General features: G+C 37.0%; 2 protein-coding genes across 10 annotated transcripts in view; one reads left to right on the plus strand and one right to left on the minus strand.

Moving 5' to 3' along the window:
• Window positions 1–4483, minus strand: part of LRRN3 (leucine rich repeat neuronal 3) — a 37112-nt gene extending 32629 nt beyond the window's left edge. Inside the window, exon 1 of the mRNA XM_031615676.2 lies at window positions 3841–4483. The gene's annotated coding sequence lies outside the window, so the exon portion shown is untranslated. The remainder of the gene's footprint in view (window positions 1–3840) is intronic.
• IMMP2L (inner mitochondrial membrane peptidase subunit 2) overlaps window positions 1–17566 on the plus strand; it is a 462993-nt gene that overhangs the window by 232401 nt on the left and 213026 nt on the right. The window lies entirely within an intron of this gene.

Here is a 17566-nt window from a genome sequence, read left to right on the forward strand (position 1 = left end):
TCAAATAATATCTCCTTCACTTGTGTAACTAGAGCATGTCTTTAAATTTTGAGAGAAGAAAACATGCACATGTTGACTTCCTTGTTTCATTTGCTCTTCATTTTTGTTATGGTTGGCTTATCGTATAGCACCATCTTTCATATATAAAGAAGAGGAAATCCTGTCAAAGGAGGGCAAGTGGATCAAGCAGAATTTTGAAAGTAGTTTGTATTTTGTGCTTGTGAAAGTGCTGTTTCTCACCAGGTAGCACATTCAGCTACTCCAATAAAACCCAAGGTGGAATAATTTTATTGACACCCATACTGGATATTCCTTTGGTGCAGATGAATACAGCTCCGTTTGTTGAGACAGTGAAACTTATCAGTTCAGGTCAGTTGAGGACATGAATTTATTGTGATATTGGTGACATCATGTATAGATTTGTTGTGGTGACATTAATGACATCATTTACAGATTTTGTGTATTACACTGAGGTTCATACTGTTTGTTTAAATAAAGTTTTTAGCATCGAAAATATTACCAAATGTTCTTTGTGAACAATGATGTTTCACAACAATGGCGTTTCACAGTTTGTGGGCTAGTCAGCTGAGTAAGTAAAAGGCAAGGTAATTTGGTTTTCCAGGTACCTTACTGTTGTAATGAGAAGTATTGATTTTCTAGTAATACTAATGTGTTTAATGACCTTTTTAATGACATCTGTCACTACTGTTTCTTCTCAAATTCTACAGGCATTTTCCCTTCAAAAAAAAGGAATGGATTTTAATTGCTCGTTATATTGTTAGAATGAGAATTAGTATTCTTTTTAAAGGAATACAAGGAATTAAAAACATGGGAATTAAAAAAAAAAAAAAAAGAAGAAGAAAGTTATGCTTTAAAAGTTACACATTTTTAGACAAATATACTTCAGAAAACAGTTTCTTGAGCAGTATGTGTCACTAGTTTGTCACTGTCAGATATGGCTAGTTGTTATTATGTAGTATTTAAAGTGGAATGGTTTGCTGAGACACCTTCTGGCAGCATCCCTCTCAAGACTTTTGTTTCTTCTGCTTCATCTTTTAATGGTATTAAGAGAAGGAGGGATATATGAATTAACAAAATCACTGATGTACCAGAACTTATGGAATACTCATTCCTGCAGTTTAAACAGTGTTTGTTTGGCGGCGTTTGTCAATGGTGACATTACCTTCAGAAGTAAGATAGAGCTTGCCTTAAAAATCTCTTTGTTTTCTACTTATTTTCTTCAACTGTCAGCTGCTCTCAAATTTGGCTATCAAACACCAACCATTTAAAGGCACCGTGGTTCTCATCAGTGATAGGGATTAGGAGGTGAGCGTCACTGGAAGTGGCTGCAGCGCTGCTACATGGCTTGCTCTCACTTGCAAACACTTCATTTTGTCCTCCGGTCCCGAGGGACGAGTGATCACAAGCGATTTGCAGGACACGAGGATTTTCATAAGCTGCTTTTCTTCATCGCTTAACAAAGATTATGCATGATATTTATGACCTGCGTGACAGGTAGCAGCAGTGCCTGGCTGACCGGATCTCGCTGCGGTGCCGGAGCAGCTCTTCCCGCTCGCGGCCCACCTGCAGGCACGGCCTGCTGCCGCGCTCAGGCCCACCGCCCGGGAAGGCGGCACGGCGCGGTTGCTATGACAACGTCAGCCAGTCCCCGTCTGACACAACCACGTTACTGCAGGAGCTTGTAGGGAGTATTAACCAAAACAGTCAGCCAGCACTCGCGCTGGCGCGCTGCTTGGGATGGCGTGTGCTGTGCGCTCAGATGCTGCATCTACACTGCGTGTTTCTCTGTGCGTGCATGTTTGGAAGAAACAAATTTTTCTGAAGCGCTGTGGCATGTCCATATAATACGTTAAAGTAGTGCATTAGAGTATACGGGTGACCAAAAGCAACGTAGATTAGTGTGAAGTTAGCCATAGCTCCTTAATTTTTCCATTAAAATGAGTGAGAATAAAGTCAGAAAAGCTAAGCATGTAGCACAACATACAAGAAAAAGTTTCATCTGAGCACTCCTTTGCATATAGCACGGAGAGAGCAGAATCAGGCTCTCCTTTTTGCATACCACCTTCTGCAAAGAAGGTAGCTTGAAAGTCTGCTTTTAGCAACTAACATGCACATAAGTGTGGGTGGAAAGGGGATACTGAATTAATTGAACCGGGGTTGTGGTTCATGTCATGAAATAAGCCAGCTTGCTTTAACAGATTTCATACAGCAGCTGAAACAGAGGAAGCGAGCTTGCCAATAGCAGGAGCTAATGCTTCAATACCTTTCATTCTCTGCTCTGAAAAGGAAACCTCTTCTTAAGCTCATTCATTTTCCAGAGGGAAAATCGAATGCTGTGGCATATTGTCAGAGCTGCTTTATTGTCACCATTTACAAAGGTCAGCTGAATTAATTGACTTCTTACTCTACATATTGTTAAGCTACCCATTTCCTGACATTTTTGGGAAGGTGGCAGGCTTACAGCCATTGGCTGTCTGTTTCACAGTGTTTGTTTCTGAAAACACAGTAACGGAAATTAGAAATAAATAATTGCACTGCTACAACAGAACAGGTTCTTTATGTTGTTCTTCAAGGTGTACAGGGTGAGTGGTGGTAGAGGGGGAAGAGGTTGAGGAAATAATCTGTATACTGAGCTGTTTACAATGCAGGCATAGCATTCTAAAGGGCAAATGAAAACATGCAGGAAGATTACAGGGTTTTTTTCTGTTTTGTTTTGTTTTGTTTTTCCACTTTGAAGCATGCAGCAGATAGCTAACCTGTCTTTTTCATGGTGTAAACTAAAATCTCTCTGGCTTTCACTGGTGCATGAATCACAGATCCATGCTGATGGACTTCACTGAATGTGTTTTCATCTGAAGGGATACTAGGATACTGTTGTACTGCATAAAAGAAATGACACATACATAAATGCAAACACATTGAGCAACAATATTGCTAGCATAGAATTTTATGTTGATTAAATTGATTAATCATTGCCGTCTTTTTTTCTGGTCTCCCCCAGACACATTTACTGCTCCCTCAGCCTCCCTGTCTTGGGTTCTTCTCTTTCTGAATAGCAGTGCTGGGCAAAAACTCAAACTAGACATGTGAACACAAAGACAGGGAAAGCAAAGATAAACAGTTTTGTGCCTTCCCGTGCTAAAGCAGGCACAGCTTTTACAGTGATGAATTTGAACAGACTCCTTATATGAAAGTACACTTTGGAGGCACCCTGCTGTGATCCTGTTAATTACCAAAGAAGATGAGAACTCTCCTGCTTAATGCGATCCTTTTTACCTAGTGCGTCCGTTCCAGCTGCATCAGTAATCAGACATTCACACTGTCCCTTCTGACTGAAAAGGGGATGTTTTTAAAGCGAAGTCATTTGCCACAGTCCTTAAGATGTAGCCTGGCAGAAATTCAATAACTGTTTGTGATATGCTCACTCAGCCTTGCCGCTCTGTGGGCTTTAGGTCCTGACATAAACAGCATTTCCCTTAATCCTAGCCCTGGTGAGAAGAAAGGAGGCTGTCCTGTGTCTTGTTTTATTGGTTTCAAAACACAGAGCAACTGTGTAATTTGATTTTGCAACTGAAACATCAGGGGGAACGTTCTCCCTTTATGATTTGGTACCCTTTGATGTTCTTTCAAGCCAACAAATGCACAATTCTAATACTCTCACAAGCATATTTAGATTATCTCCGGCACAAAATGCAAATTGCATTTGCATTTCTGTTCAGGAAGTAAAATGTGAAAATATGCTAATAAAACTTTACAAAAAGAAGAAAGAGTTCACATGTTAAGATATAAGGACAAGATAGAAAATAAAGAGGAACTTACCTTTCAATAGGAATAGTTTCAGAGCTGGAGGAGTTCTCGCATCTCAGTAATTTTGATCCTCGGTTCAGTCAACCACATACTTGTATTAAAGCCAGAGTCTAAATACGTGTGTGTATGTGTGAGTGTGTGTCTAATGGTATATAATACAGAGATGTATCTATCGATATCCTACAGCATGAAAGACTCTCTGTGCTGCCAGCTGAGATCCCTTATGTTTGCCAGGGCGCTGTTGCTGCCTGCCTGGCTGAGGCTCGCAATCCAGCGGGGGGAGCGGGAGCGAGGGATCGCTGCTCGCTAGCTCTTATTTCTCCTTGTTTCCATGGTGGTTAGCGGTGCCTTGTCCACCCTCTGGGCTGTCACTCTGACATGGTGCTGCCTGCTCAGCGGTCATTAATAACTGAGCCCCTTCCACTCCCCAGAGAGGAGCCAGTGCTCCGGCGTGCCCAGCTGCAGCGTAGTGCGCGGCTGCGCCAGCCTGGTTGGCCGTGGGAAGCTGTCTGTTACGTGACACTGATGCTTCGGGGACGGATGCACGAAACAAGCCTCTGTACGCTCCCAGACACCTCTTCCGATTTGTGGGAGTTACAGGACATGGTTTGTGTTTTCACAGAACAGCTCAGAAGGTCTAAATTCCTCATTTTTATTTTTTTAGGGCTATGTCAGGATGTTATCTGTGTTGGAAACAACTGATTAGAGATCACTGAAGTTCTGCAGAGGTTACTGCAGTTCAAGAGATGCTGTCTGTGGAACCATTCAGGAAAACTGCCATCATTTTGCTGCTTTTACTTTTAGCTTAAATAAAGGATTTTTCATTCTCCTTTTCCAAATTTTATTATTTACATATATATATATATATATATATATATATATATATATATATATTGCATGTTTATTAACAGAAAGTAAGAGTAATAACACACCTTTCTGAGAAACAAGGAAAGTCAAGAATGAATTGAGGAAGGGGTTGGTGAAATACTATCAGTTTCCTTCAACATCCCTCTACCTGACTGTCTTCTCTGTGGCCATCCAAATATGTAAACGAAGAACTACACAGATTTTTCCTTTCCAGCCTTCCTTCTTCCTTTGCTTTTCCTTTCTCCCTTCTTTGTGCCATGTCCTTTGGTTTCAGGTTTTTTCTTTTTTCTGTGTGAACAAAGGGCGTACAAACCATGGAGGTTTTAAACATCATGAAATAATTCAAAAATCTTTTATCAATTTAAGGGAAATCTAGACTGAAATTTATTATCCCTTCGAGGTATAAAAAACAACAAATGAGACAGATGCCGTTAGGAGAAGTTTTTTGTCATACATACTGTTTTTTTATGAAGGAATTTATTTGGTAATAGAAGATTGACAATAGTGAAATGCAAATAGTTGTTTGTCAACAGGTCGAAACTAAGAAAATGTTGGCTGTCTTGCGTGAATTCAGCATTCCAGCCCTGATTGACACAGGCCACCCTCTAGTGGAGCACAGGGAAATTTGGTTCTCATTTCACACTTCTGCTATGTTTTTTCCATACTCTCTAATAACAGTATGAAATATTTCTGAATATTTAGCAAACAATGTTAAGTTAATGTACTTCTTGCAACAGCAATAGTACCAGATTTCTATTATGAAATGTTTACTATTTTATGAAAACTCTATTTCATTTTGATTCACTGTGAGATCGTGGACTGCATTATTTTTGTTTTTATTCTGTAAGAAAATAATTTTACACTTCACAGAATCACTTACTATGAAAACTGAATTAATGAAATGGCAACTTCTTAAATGTATTTCTTTTTTTTCTTATAATTGGTTAGGGAAAAATACTGTAAAATCTAACTCACTGGTACTTACATTGTTGTGGCTGTAATAAAGCAACAGCTTTTTTTTCCTTCTTCCTCTAATTTTTAAATACTGCAACTAGAATAAGTAAAAGGTACGACTTTATTATTCTTTAAAACTGTGTGCAATCCAGTTTTCATAAATACAACTGAGTAGAATAGTGTCATACATGAAGTATGGGCATTTAAATGACAGGTGGAAAATACATACAGTACTCTAGGGTGGGTGGAAGGCTTGTGGCCCTTCTTTTTTCTCCCATTCCTTTAGTATGGACATTTTTTCCCCATAATGTGAACTAGAGATGTATAACAAAGCCACTTGGGGCCAATGTATCTCTAGCTACCTTCCAGTTCTTTATGCCTTGTGCTGCACCACAAGCTGCAGATGCAAACTGTTGTAAACTTCCCAAAGTGAACCTATGAGCATTCCATACTGCTCATTTTAAGAGCCTGTTCTGCTGAGACAGGGCTCAGGATGTTTCAAGAAAGCACAGCCAAAAGCAGGAAAAACAAGACTGCTAGCTATGTTGCATCCCATTGGAAAAATGGAAATGCTGCTTGATCCCAGCCATGTGTTATCACACCTGGCCCTGGACAAAGGACGTAAACCTGTGCTCCAGTTACGAGGCATTGGTTGGGCAGGGGGGTGAGAAGGAGGGAAGGTAAAAGGAAAGATAAGAGAATTTCATAAAATCTGGACAGAGTTAAAAAAGGGAAAAGGTTCTCTTAAGACTGACAAAGTGCCCCTACTTCTCTGATCTCATCCCATGGAAGAATTAAGATCTGGGGTAAAAGGGACTGCTGCTGTTCTACATGAAGATTTCTTGTGTTTTGCCCCAACCTCACATACTCACAATCATTCATTCAAAATCTGGCTTTCTAGTTAGCATGAGAATCATGCAAAATCATATTCAGTGATTTGACATGTGAAATTAAGATTATGTAAGTGCTTCATTTTGGTTGATTGGTATGGACTGTGTAATTAGAAGGCTAAATAATTAAATCAGTTGAAGTATACTTGCATAAAGAAAGTGAGTTCTTATGATAGAGTATATATGCAATTAAAATACCTCCTTGATAGGCATACATTTACATATTAGTTAAAATGTTATTATATCATAATAAAGTTCTGTCTCATAGAAAAGTGAAATAATTGAATTTTTTAATTTAGGTGATGCAAAGAAATATATTTTTTTTCAGACTATCTGCTGGAGAAAAATACCTTTTGTAACAAAACAATCACGATGATTAGGATTCATTAAGTTATTTTCCTGCTGATTTCAGTATGATGCTTGGTGGTTTTAAAATAGCAGTGTAATCTATTTCACCAGAATTATATATATAGCTTATTAGGTTACAGGATAGGAAGAAAAAATCTCAGACTGATAGAGATATGATGAAAGTAATGTATGCTAGCTCCAGGTATCTATTTTGCATGCATTTTATCTGATTACTGGGTCCACATGATAATAAGTATTTATTTATCTGGACAATTAGTGTGATGCATAAAAGCCTTAGTTAATAAAATACAACAGTTCTATACCAGCATTTTTCTTAAAACTTTAAAATTGAAATAAAATTTCAAAACTTGCTTTTTTTTTTTTTTAATTAGGGTGAAGGATGGAGCATCTCTGGCTTTTTATATCTTGTAGGCTTATTGTGGCTCAGGGAATTAAAGACCAGTTCTAGTATTTTTAGGCTCAGATAACACAGCTGTAGTTAAAATGCTACAAATGTAGTTTAAAAGTGAACAAATATTGTGCAATTAAATGAAAAAAACCCACAAACACGAGTATTTGATTTAAATTCTAACATGAAACACTTTATATTAAAATTAGCAACTACAAAATTCTTCTTACAGTCCTTATCCACACTGATTATGTCCACATGTAAAACAGCAGACACATTTTAAGCAGCTTTATCAAATATGAATACATTTGCCCCTTCTGAGGCATTTACATTTACTTTCTGAGGCACCACAGTGACAAACTGGAGGGTGAAGTGGTGACTCTTTGCCCTCTTTCTTCCTGTAGCCCTTAGAGGAAAAGAGGAGGGAGCTGACGTTTGACAGATGAATTCTCACCAGTTCTGTGAAACATTCTCCTCTCGGATCTGCCATGTGACGTGTGGGGGGATGTTCCATTCAGGATGAATGCTGAAATTGTTCAGATTCAAGAAAATCTATCTTGTGACTTCATCAATTAACTTATTAATTGACTTATTAATTATAGCCAGTTGTCATGCATGATGTGCCTTAAAGAGAGACAAAAAGGCCATTGCTTCCTGTAACCCTGTTCTAGCAGCATATTCAGTGCTGTTTATGCAAGGGCATTAACCTGACACTGTCACATTCCTTTTTAGATATTATGGCAACTAACTATTGACATTTTCCTAAGGGCTATGCTTCCAAACAGTAGTAACTCATATTAATGCATCTTCCTCTGCAATTGAACCATTTATTCATTGCAAAAGCAAAAACAACGCTTCTAACTCTGGTTCTTTGTCTATTTTTTTGTTTTTATATATATATTTTTGAGATGGTAGGCTTATTAATACAGTTGTAGTTCATAATGGAGAATGTTATGCTCACCTTACTTAACCCACTAGCAACTTTGTTTTATTAGATCTCAGAGTTGGTGTTGATAGAAATAAAGCAGATGGAAACAAACCTAGGCCATGAACCTGTAAATAATTTCACATAAGAATAAGTAAGTTCACATCTACACAAAGTGCCAGATACTACATTGAAAGCTGTGTAGGTACTAGATGCTCTACAACTTGGCAAAACTGGAATTGCTTAGTAAAAGGAGCTGTATAGTACAGGCAAGTTCAATCACATGATGTGGATGAATGAAAGCAGTGGTGATCAGCTGATGCTTATCTTGGTGATGTAGGAAAGTTTGCATATTCTAGCAAATTCGCCTATTCATGTAACAGTTATGTTCCATGAAACAGAAAATACAAGCTCCCAAGCAAGAACTATACTATCATTCCTTGTTACAGGTCTCAGTAGTATAGTCAGCCTTTCCAAAGAACAGCATGAGTCTAAAAAATCTTAAAGTGTTTTGTTTTGTACTGGCACCTGTCGGGTCCAACTCAGAGTAATATCAGAGTTCTTCTAATTTTTGTCTCTGGATCTATTTACATAGGCAGGAATCTCTGGCATAGCAGCATCCACTGAAAGCTAGAAATGAGTCACACGTAGCAACCACCACCTCGCTATGTTGCGTAGGAATCTTAATGAAGATGGAGTAGTGAAAAGCAGCTAGAGAGTTCTGTGCAGCTGGATTAGGTCGATGAATTATGTGATCTGTAAAGAGGTTTTCAACCTCAGTGTATGCATTCAGTTTTAGAATTGATTTAATTTATGTTTTATGTATTAACTTGAGATCAAGTCTCAGTTTTTGTAATCTATAATAGTTGGATATAGTTTATTGGGATCTTCAAAATGGTAGCTTTTTAAATCTGAGATTCCCTTCTTGATTTCATGAGGATCTACCTGGTGTTTGTGAGACTTTATGCATGCATAGGATATACCTTGTAGTGCTATAGCTGTCTGAGTTTATCTGTGTCTGTGGCTGGTGAAGGAAGAGGTGGCAGTAATGATTTAAAGATAGTGCCTAGAACTTTCCTCCTGATTGCAGCCTGTCATAATTCTTACAGCTGGTGAAAAGTGGTGTCTTAATCGAGAGGAATTTCTTCATTTTTTTTGCTCATTTCTGTTTTCCTCTCTATGAAGAATTAACTGAATTTCTGTCTGAAACAGATAGAAATTTTCTTTTAACAGTTTTCTTTTAACACTGCGCAGTGTGGCACAAGTATTTTGTTATAGTTTATTGTGGTTTAATATTAAAAATAGATGGGCAACAATACTAATTCTAGATTATTTGCTTTTCATTTACATAAATCATACTGCTGATTTAAAAATCTGTACAAGCTTATTAAGCTGAATATTAGAACTAGAATATCATTTTGCTTTCAGTTGTTTTTGTTTTGAGAGTAAGACAAGTTTCATAGTAGTTTTCCCATGCCATAAGTAGCATTCTCAAGCTGTGATTATAGATAATTTCAAGGCCAGGCTGGATGTGGCTCTGGGCAGCCTGCTCTGGTGGTTGGCGACCCTGCACATAGCAGGGGGGTTTGAAACTACATGATCATTGTGGTCCTTTTCTTTCAGCCATTCTATGATTCTATGATTCTATGATAATTATTATTAGGTGATTTTGGTGGTGATGAGGAACAGAGCAGATATGGGCAATGTGTGTTCAGAATGTGGTTAGCTAATGATAGTTCAAATCAAGTACACTAAATTATTGAAATGAATTGCGTGCCAAAGTGAAGTTCTTAGCAGTTTACCTACACAATTTCATTTCTTATAATTTGCAGATCTAGAAAATTAATTAAAAGATTACTGAAAAATGCAACATGAGTACTGATTGAAAAACCAAAATGTTTAATTAGGAGTACAGAAAATATTCTCATTTCCCTCTGTGATTTGACTGCCAGAAATGGTGGGTGCACATTAAGTATATCTTGTGATCTGTTTCAAAAGTTACCTTTACAGTAGTAAATGTACAGTAGTTGAGTATAGAAAGGATCATGTACATAATGACTTACTGGAGGAGGAGCTGTTTCAGAGACTTTCACATAGTTCCCATTACTAAGGAAACCATTTATTTTGTCTGTGCATGTTTTGAATAGATCTCTCATTTGAAGTCTGGTGCTCAAACACTGAGAATTGCATGATAGCTCTGAGAAAGAAGCAAAGGAGACAAAAGAGTCTTAGAAACACCACTTCTTTAAGGAATACAATCTAAGAGGATTGTATTGCATGGTGATAAAAGTGTATGCATCTATTAATATTTCAGGGGGATATATCTATGCATTTTATTTTTTTTCATTCCTGCTAAAGAACAGAAAGTATTAATAAGTAAAATAGGGATAGCAAAAGTCTGCATTTTGCATGCCTATACTGTAAGGACACTTGCAAAATCCACTGTACTGTTTTGATAGTATCAAATATGAGTTCTGATTTTCATTTGCTGAAGTGATATGTGGTGTTAATTTGATGTAGGAAGAAATATCTCTCCAATGATAATGGCTAAAACAGTGCTGTGAGGATGACCACGGAATCAACAGTTGACCAAACCCTTGCTTAGAAAGTGTTGGCAAAATTCCTTTCTTAAATTTAAGACATGAGAGCAACCCTACAAACATACTTACGTTGTACTGGGGTCAGCATATTTTCCCCATATGAATGGCGCCTGTATTCTAGTCAAGAACTGAGTAAATTCCTACATTAAAAATCAAATGCAAAATCCATGTATTATAAATATATATTCTCAAATTAAATGCTCTGAAGTAAAGGGTTGCATTAGTACCACCAAAAGAATCTGGTTTGAGGTGATATGTATTTAAAAAGTGTAAGTACTTTGATCATGTGGAGCGGATGCCAAACTATTCCTTACAGATGAAAATTGCTCACAAATAAGCTGCAGATGTCAGAGAGATGTAGTAATCTGACAGATAGCTATGTCAGGGAGCTATAGGGAAATTAAGTGTGTGGTCAGTAAATGTTCTTATTCAGCATTTCCTATGTCTGCATTAGCTTATAAGTTAGCTTCTTTGTCAAGTTAAGTAGACCAAAACATGACAAAGACAGAAATTCCTGTTTTAAGGGCCTACAAACCCCGTAACTCTGGAGAGTCTTGTGAACAGAACAAGACTACTGTATAAAATTCACTTCCTGTGAAAGTAGAAACAGAATCTACACCTTGTTAATGTCAATTTAAATTATTTTGAAATGCTTTAAGTTGTCAAAACTTTTGTGTGTGTCTGATGTATCTGATGAGCGATTATTCTTAATGTACATTGCATGGTTCATGTATCATTGTAGGAGATGATATTTCTTTAAAAGCTAATATGCTTTGAGGAGATTTATGTGTGTGTTTCTCTGCTAGTCTCATAGAGATTTTTCACATTAAAACCTTGACTATTTTATGAGAGAATGACGGCTGTGGCAAAGCTGACATGTCCTTGTCTTGACTTAGGTGAATATTTCTGTGTGAAAGAAAATACCTGTATTGAAATTACAGAGATGTCATAATACGGTTGTTTCAGCTAAGAAATATCACTTTTTTAACATTCCCAAATATTTATGTTGTTTCAATGCTCTACTAATTGTGCTTGCTTTCTACTGTCCTATTGCAAGGATTCATAGCATGTTCCAAGGTAAACTAAAAACATTTTTTTTCCTTATCCTTAAATTTATCTTTGTAGCAAGAAATGATGTCTTCATTTCTTTGAAAATACTGACAGTTTCTTTTATGGTCTAACTTAGTATGTTTCTGAAAGAGTGAATATAGTATTCAACTTCTCCCATTACTGCAAAAGAAATAAAATCAGTATTTTTAATAAAATAACTGGAATAGGAATTCTTAGGAGATGCTAACATCTGTTTTGTTAGCAAGAGAGTCAGTTTACATGGTGAGAACCAGGTAAAGGTCTTTGAAACTGATAGATACTTAAGAGTTAATAATTGAATTTGTAATCCTTCTTTCCAGAAAAGAGGAATTTACAGTCTTTAATAACTCAACTTAAACATTTCAGTAAAAATATAAAATAAATAATATAAAAAATATTTCAGTTCCAAGTAGCTTTTATGGTGACATCACTGTGAGGAGAAGGTCAAACACAGATAGTAAAAGAGAAGGAGGGTTTTCTTCCCATGCTGAGCTGCTCAGGGAAATACAGGGATATCATTCAGAAAGGCTGAACTTTAATAATAGAAATGGGATTACACACCAGGTAGTCTACTATGAAAGGTCATTTGGAGCCAATAACATGCAATTCTGCTGAGTGTGGGCTTATTACTTAGAAAAAACTGAGGGAGTAAAACATACCTCTTTATTACTAGTTGATCAAGAAGTATGAACTGAGAGGATTGCACAACAGGCTAATATGATCCTAGCATGCACTGCGAGAGTTATTCCAGTAAGGGCTTGGTAGTATTTTGGACATCTCATTTAGAGTAAGTCTTTCTGTTGTGGTTTTGTGTTCGGAAAAAAAAAAAAAAGGTGAACTCAAGCTGGAAGACATGCAATTAAATACTGTTCAGATGATGGCAAAGTCTTACAGGGACTTATAAAATCTTGTATAGTGCAGAAGAGTTGGAGAGAAAATAAGATTCCTGCTGATAAATATATCCTGCTGGTACACAATGAGATGTAAAGCTAGCAGAAAAACAAATGTGTTAATGTCTGTGATTAAACTTAAGTGCAGAAATTAGAAGTTTTTTGTTTTTATTCTTCAAGTTTGAATGATGACATCTTGGGAGGAGTTTTCAGTGGAAATAGTTTGGATAGAAATAGAAAAACACAGTCAAGAAGGACAAGTCAAAACAACCACAACCCAGATGAAACCAACCGACCCAGGGGAAAGGAGCACCTCAAACAGAGAACTGAACAAAATCCCCAGCCTTTGAAGATACTTTGTTGTATTTTTGAAAGAGATGTGTTTACAAGTAGCTGGCTTCATGCCTATAGAGGAAGGGGTCAGACTTAACATTTTAGGGAGATCTTTGCAGTGCTTTAAAATACTTACCAGTTTTCTGTATAAATCCAGTCCCTGTCTTGGTGTTCTAAATTCTGTTAAACTGTTCTTGATAATCTTGAATACTGGGAGGCAGAGAATTTTCTGTCTGCCCACCTGGTGGGAACACTGTTTTTTTCCATTGTAAAACAGCTTCTCTCAAAATTTATGCCAGCAAGTAAAGAAAATACACATTTACTAATATGCATTTACTTACCACTATAAAGCTATGGTTTATCCATCACTAACTAATAGAAAAAAGAATCAGAAAAAAAAAAAAAAAGGAAAATGATATCCCAGGTTATAGCCTTTGATTTCCAATCCTCACCCTGTTTCTGGAAACAGTAAACCCCCTTGATAATATTATCCAGAAAAAATTGTTATCCTAAGGCTTATATTTTACCCTGATTTTGTTCCCATCTGCCACTTTGATCACCAGAAACCTCACTTTGTTGTTCAGATAATGTCGTGTTTTGTTTTTTTGTTTCTTGGTTTTTTTTAGCTACTTTGGTGGATAACCAGGCTTTCCAGGTTGAACTGCAGGAAAATCACAGAAAGCCCTGTATGCACAAAACAGCACAAGTAAATGCATTACCTTAAAGGCAAAATCCAAATGCCTCAAAATGGGCTAACTTTTTTTTGGTGCAATCATTTAAAACTTTAATTTTGCTGATGTTTAATTTTTTCTGTGAGTAGCTGTAAGAAGTAGTTACAATAAATCAGGTTTTAGAAAGATCTATATTTTTTCATTGGGCCTTAGGTTGAATTTCTCTTTAGCTAATAAGCCACCTATATTCAGCCATCTTCTGAAGTGGCTTTAATAGGGAAGTACATTAACTCATTTCAGATTTTCCTACAGAGATACATTCATCAAGGTAACAAACTTGATGATGGAGGAACGTATGTGGCTCATTACTGCTAATTCGAATGCTGTGCCAAATGGGCTTTCAGGAACCAGAACACGGGTAGTTTTGGCCTTAGTGAAATAGTTATAATGTTCAAACTGGAAACCGAACAAGTTAAAATGTCTGGGTCGAAGAGGGAGAAATCAAACTGCTGATGCATTGTCACATTTTTGCTAAATGTAGTCTCAAGCCACATATTTTTAGCATGGCTACTCTTATTTCAAATAGAGACTACTGAATGTAACATAAAGGAGACTTAATGTTACCATTAACAAATGTGCCTCAAGAGTGACCTAAATGGTAGATAACTTGATATGTCAGGCAGGAGCACTAACTTTTGTCCAGGAAAGAAGATTTTGGTAATTCCATTAATTTCACTACACCCTTCTGAGACTCTCTTTGTCTTGGGTGTGAGTGCAGCTACTTTTGGAAACAAGCCAAAATCTTCACTGCTGCCTACACTGTACTTCAAAGACTTTAATTGAATATTCCTAACTTGGCTAATCATGAATTACCTTTGGCTTTGAGTTTCACTTTCTGCTGATTCATCTTCCCGTTGCCCGGCCCTTCCAGTCAAGGAAGGTGTCTTCCTTGTGGTTGTACAAAGCACGTAGGATTGTTTTCTCCTATCTTGTTCCTAATTTTGAAACAAAGTAGTCAACCCTACTTTTATCTGAATAGAATATTCAGAGTTGGAAGGGTCCCACAAGGATTACAGAATCCAACTAAAAAATCAAAACCTATGTCTGAGAGCATTTTCCTGATGCTCCTTGAACTCTGGCAGCTCAGAGCTGTGACCACTGCCCTGAGGAGCCTGTTCCAGTGCCCAACTACATTCTTGGTGAATAACCTTTTCCGAAAAACTAACCTGACCCCCTCAGTGCAGCTCCATGCTGTTCTCTCAGGTCCTGTTGCTGTTGCCAGAGAACAGAGGGCAGTGCTGTCCCTCCATTCCCCTCATGAGGAAGCCGTCTTTCCTGCTGACTACTCAAGTCTCTATCCTTGCTAGCTTCTTTGTCCTCGCTAGCTTCTGTCTGCTTCCTTCTTAAATTTACTGAAGTCATTATCTTCATCAGCCATGTTCAGGGATGTCAGAGGAAGGGCTGGGCCTGGCTAGTGGTTTGCTTTTACAGTGCTTAACACGTGACCACTGTGATCTTGGGATATTGCTGTCAGCTCAAGACTCACAGCCCAAGGTTCCTAGACTCTGATTATCCAGATTTCACTTCTCTCCACACAGTGTGTGTGTGGGGCAGCTGGGGATGCCTGTATGGATTAAGTGCTGCCTGGTCAACGCCTGCCCTCCTCACTGTGCTGATCCTAGAGTTAGATGCTTCAGCCCCATTTCTCAGTGTAAATTGTAGGAAGGTGAACTCATGGATGCAGTAAGTTTTTCTTCTTTTTTAGTGGGATGGAAAGGCAGGAAGAGATACAGCAAGGCATATGATTCACAGATAAATGGTTTGAAAGGTAAATATTCTTTGAAAAGTAAATATTTTGCCTCGAATGAACTTGTGAGAGAAGCTTCTGCTTGGCATGTGCCAGTATGACATGTTTTCTTTACCCACTTTCAGCACAACTGTAAAACTCCAAGGTTCCTAGGCTACTGGTGGCACCTAATATCCAGTGTCTCTATGCAATTTTCATACTGCTCTGTGTCTTGAATAAATTTTGTCCCTATAAAGTTGGAATGTCTACGTTCAGAATTTACAAAAGCCCATTTAAATATTTATTTATAAATTAGGCTGACATTTAAAAAAAAAAAAATGCTCTACAGATTGCTTTTTTTTCATGGGAGGCTAAAATTTTATGGTCTTGGCTCAGAAGAGGTACAATATGAATTATTATCCTTTTTCTATACAGTTTTTATAGTTCTTCTGAGTCAACCTAAATGACAAATGCTTTTCAATGCAAATGTAAATGACAACAAATTAAGCCTCTTTTTTCTTTTTTTTTCTTAATACACAAATCACTGAGCAGCTAAGATGTACTAATTAGCTGGCTTCAACTCAAAGCAACTGGAAGAGTCTAGAAAGCTTCAGAATTTTAAAACAAGTTTCCTGACATGTGAGGTATCTTCTGTGTAGGTTAGCAAATGTGAGTTACTAACTGTACTTGTAATATTTTGAGCATAAATGTGTCACAACCTTTACATACTATGAAAAATCAACCCTTTCAGAAGAGCTCCAGTATTAGAAAGCTCTTATAATACATGGCAAATCTTTTTGTTCTGAGAACCATACTTCTGTTATTTTACCTGTGTCTAAATCTCGTGAATATTAAAAATATTAAAATTTTCATAAGCTTTATAAGGTGCTTAAAGAAAGAAAGTAACTGCTTTTAAACAATGAAAGGCTGCAGGTTTGTATATTTGAAAGCGTTTATAAACTCTATAAACGCATACCTTTCATGCTGTGTGATTCAGTACTTCAATCATTCAGTGGGATAATACTGTCTCTCTAAAGAGCTTCTTGAAATGAAACATTTAGTAACAGCAACATGGGGCTTATTTGGTATCTAATTTGCAGTAATCTATTGGTAACATCTCAAGGAAGCATGGGATCATTCTCACTTTCATTGACAAATCATTCCAAAACATACTTGTTGGGGATGAGATAGATGGTATAATAAAATCTTTTATATTATGGAATTCAGAATTAAAGTTTTATATTGAGAAATTTACTTCTGATTTTCTTGAAGCCATGAAAAATGTGAAGAGATAGCTTTCATGGTAGCAATCGCTGTATAAAACATGGTCACATTTCCAAGACCTATTGTAAACTTTATTTTTATATTCTTGAAAAGCAGTTAACTCATAAGATAACTTAAATACTAACAAGCTGTATATATAAATGAAAACATGGATAATATGTCAGTTTTGTTGAAGAATGTTGTGAATTACTGATTTCTCTATGATCAGAATTTCACATCTTGGTTTTAGCCATGTTAGGACAAATTAGTCCAGTATGAAGAAAAGACAAAAGAGGTTATTTTTGAAATATTCAGCTCTAACAGTTAATTAATGATTAATATACTCTATGTATTTCAGGGTGGAATTTGATGTAACACTGCTCTTGCACACCTGTGTCCTTTTTCTTTTTGTGTGTGAGTGTGTGTGTGCATATGCATTTCTAATGAATTTGGTTTTAAAAAATACAAGGGTAGCTGCAGGTTGTATGATTCCATTTTCCATCTACTGTTACCCTGTGTTAGACAAAAGACATAAGATGAACTTTTTGCATGATTCTACTTTCAAATCTTTTTATCACCTACAGTTTAGTTCCTTATGGCTACAATATTCTAGTTTTTACTGTTCCCTGCTTCCACGGCATACTGCACAAGCTAATTTCCACTGACTTGGAAACTTGAGTCAGTTACTAAACTTGGTCATCCTTGCAATAGTG

Source organism: Phasianus colchicus, chromosome 1 (assembly GCF_987193195.1).
Source record: "Phasianus colchicus chromosome 1, bPhaCol1.hap1.1, whole genome shotgun sequence".
NCBI classification, from domain to species: domain Eukaryota; kingdom Metazoa; phylum Chordata; class Aves; order Galliformes; family Phasianidae; genus Phasianus; species Phasianus colchicus.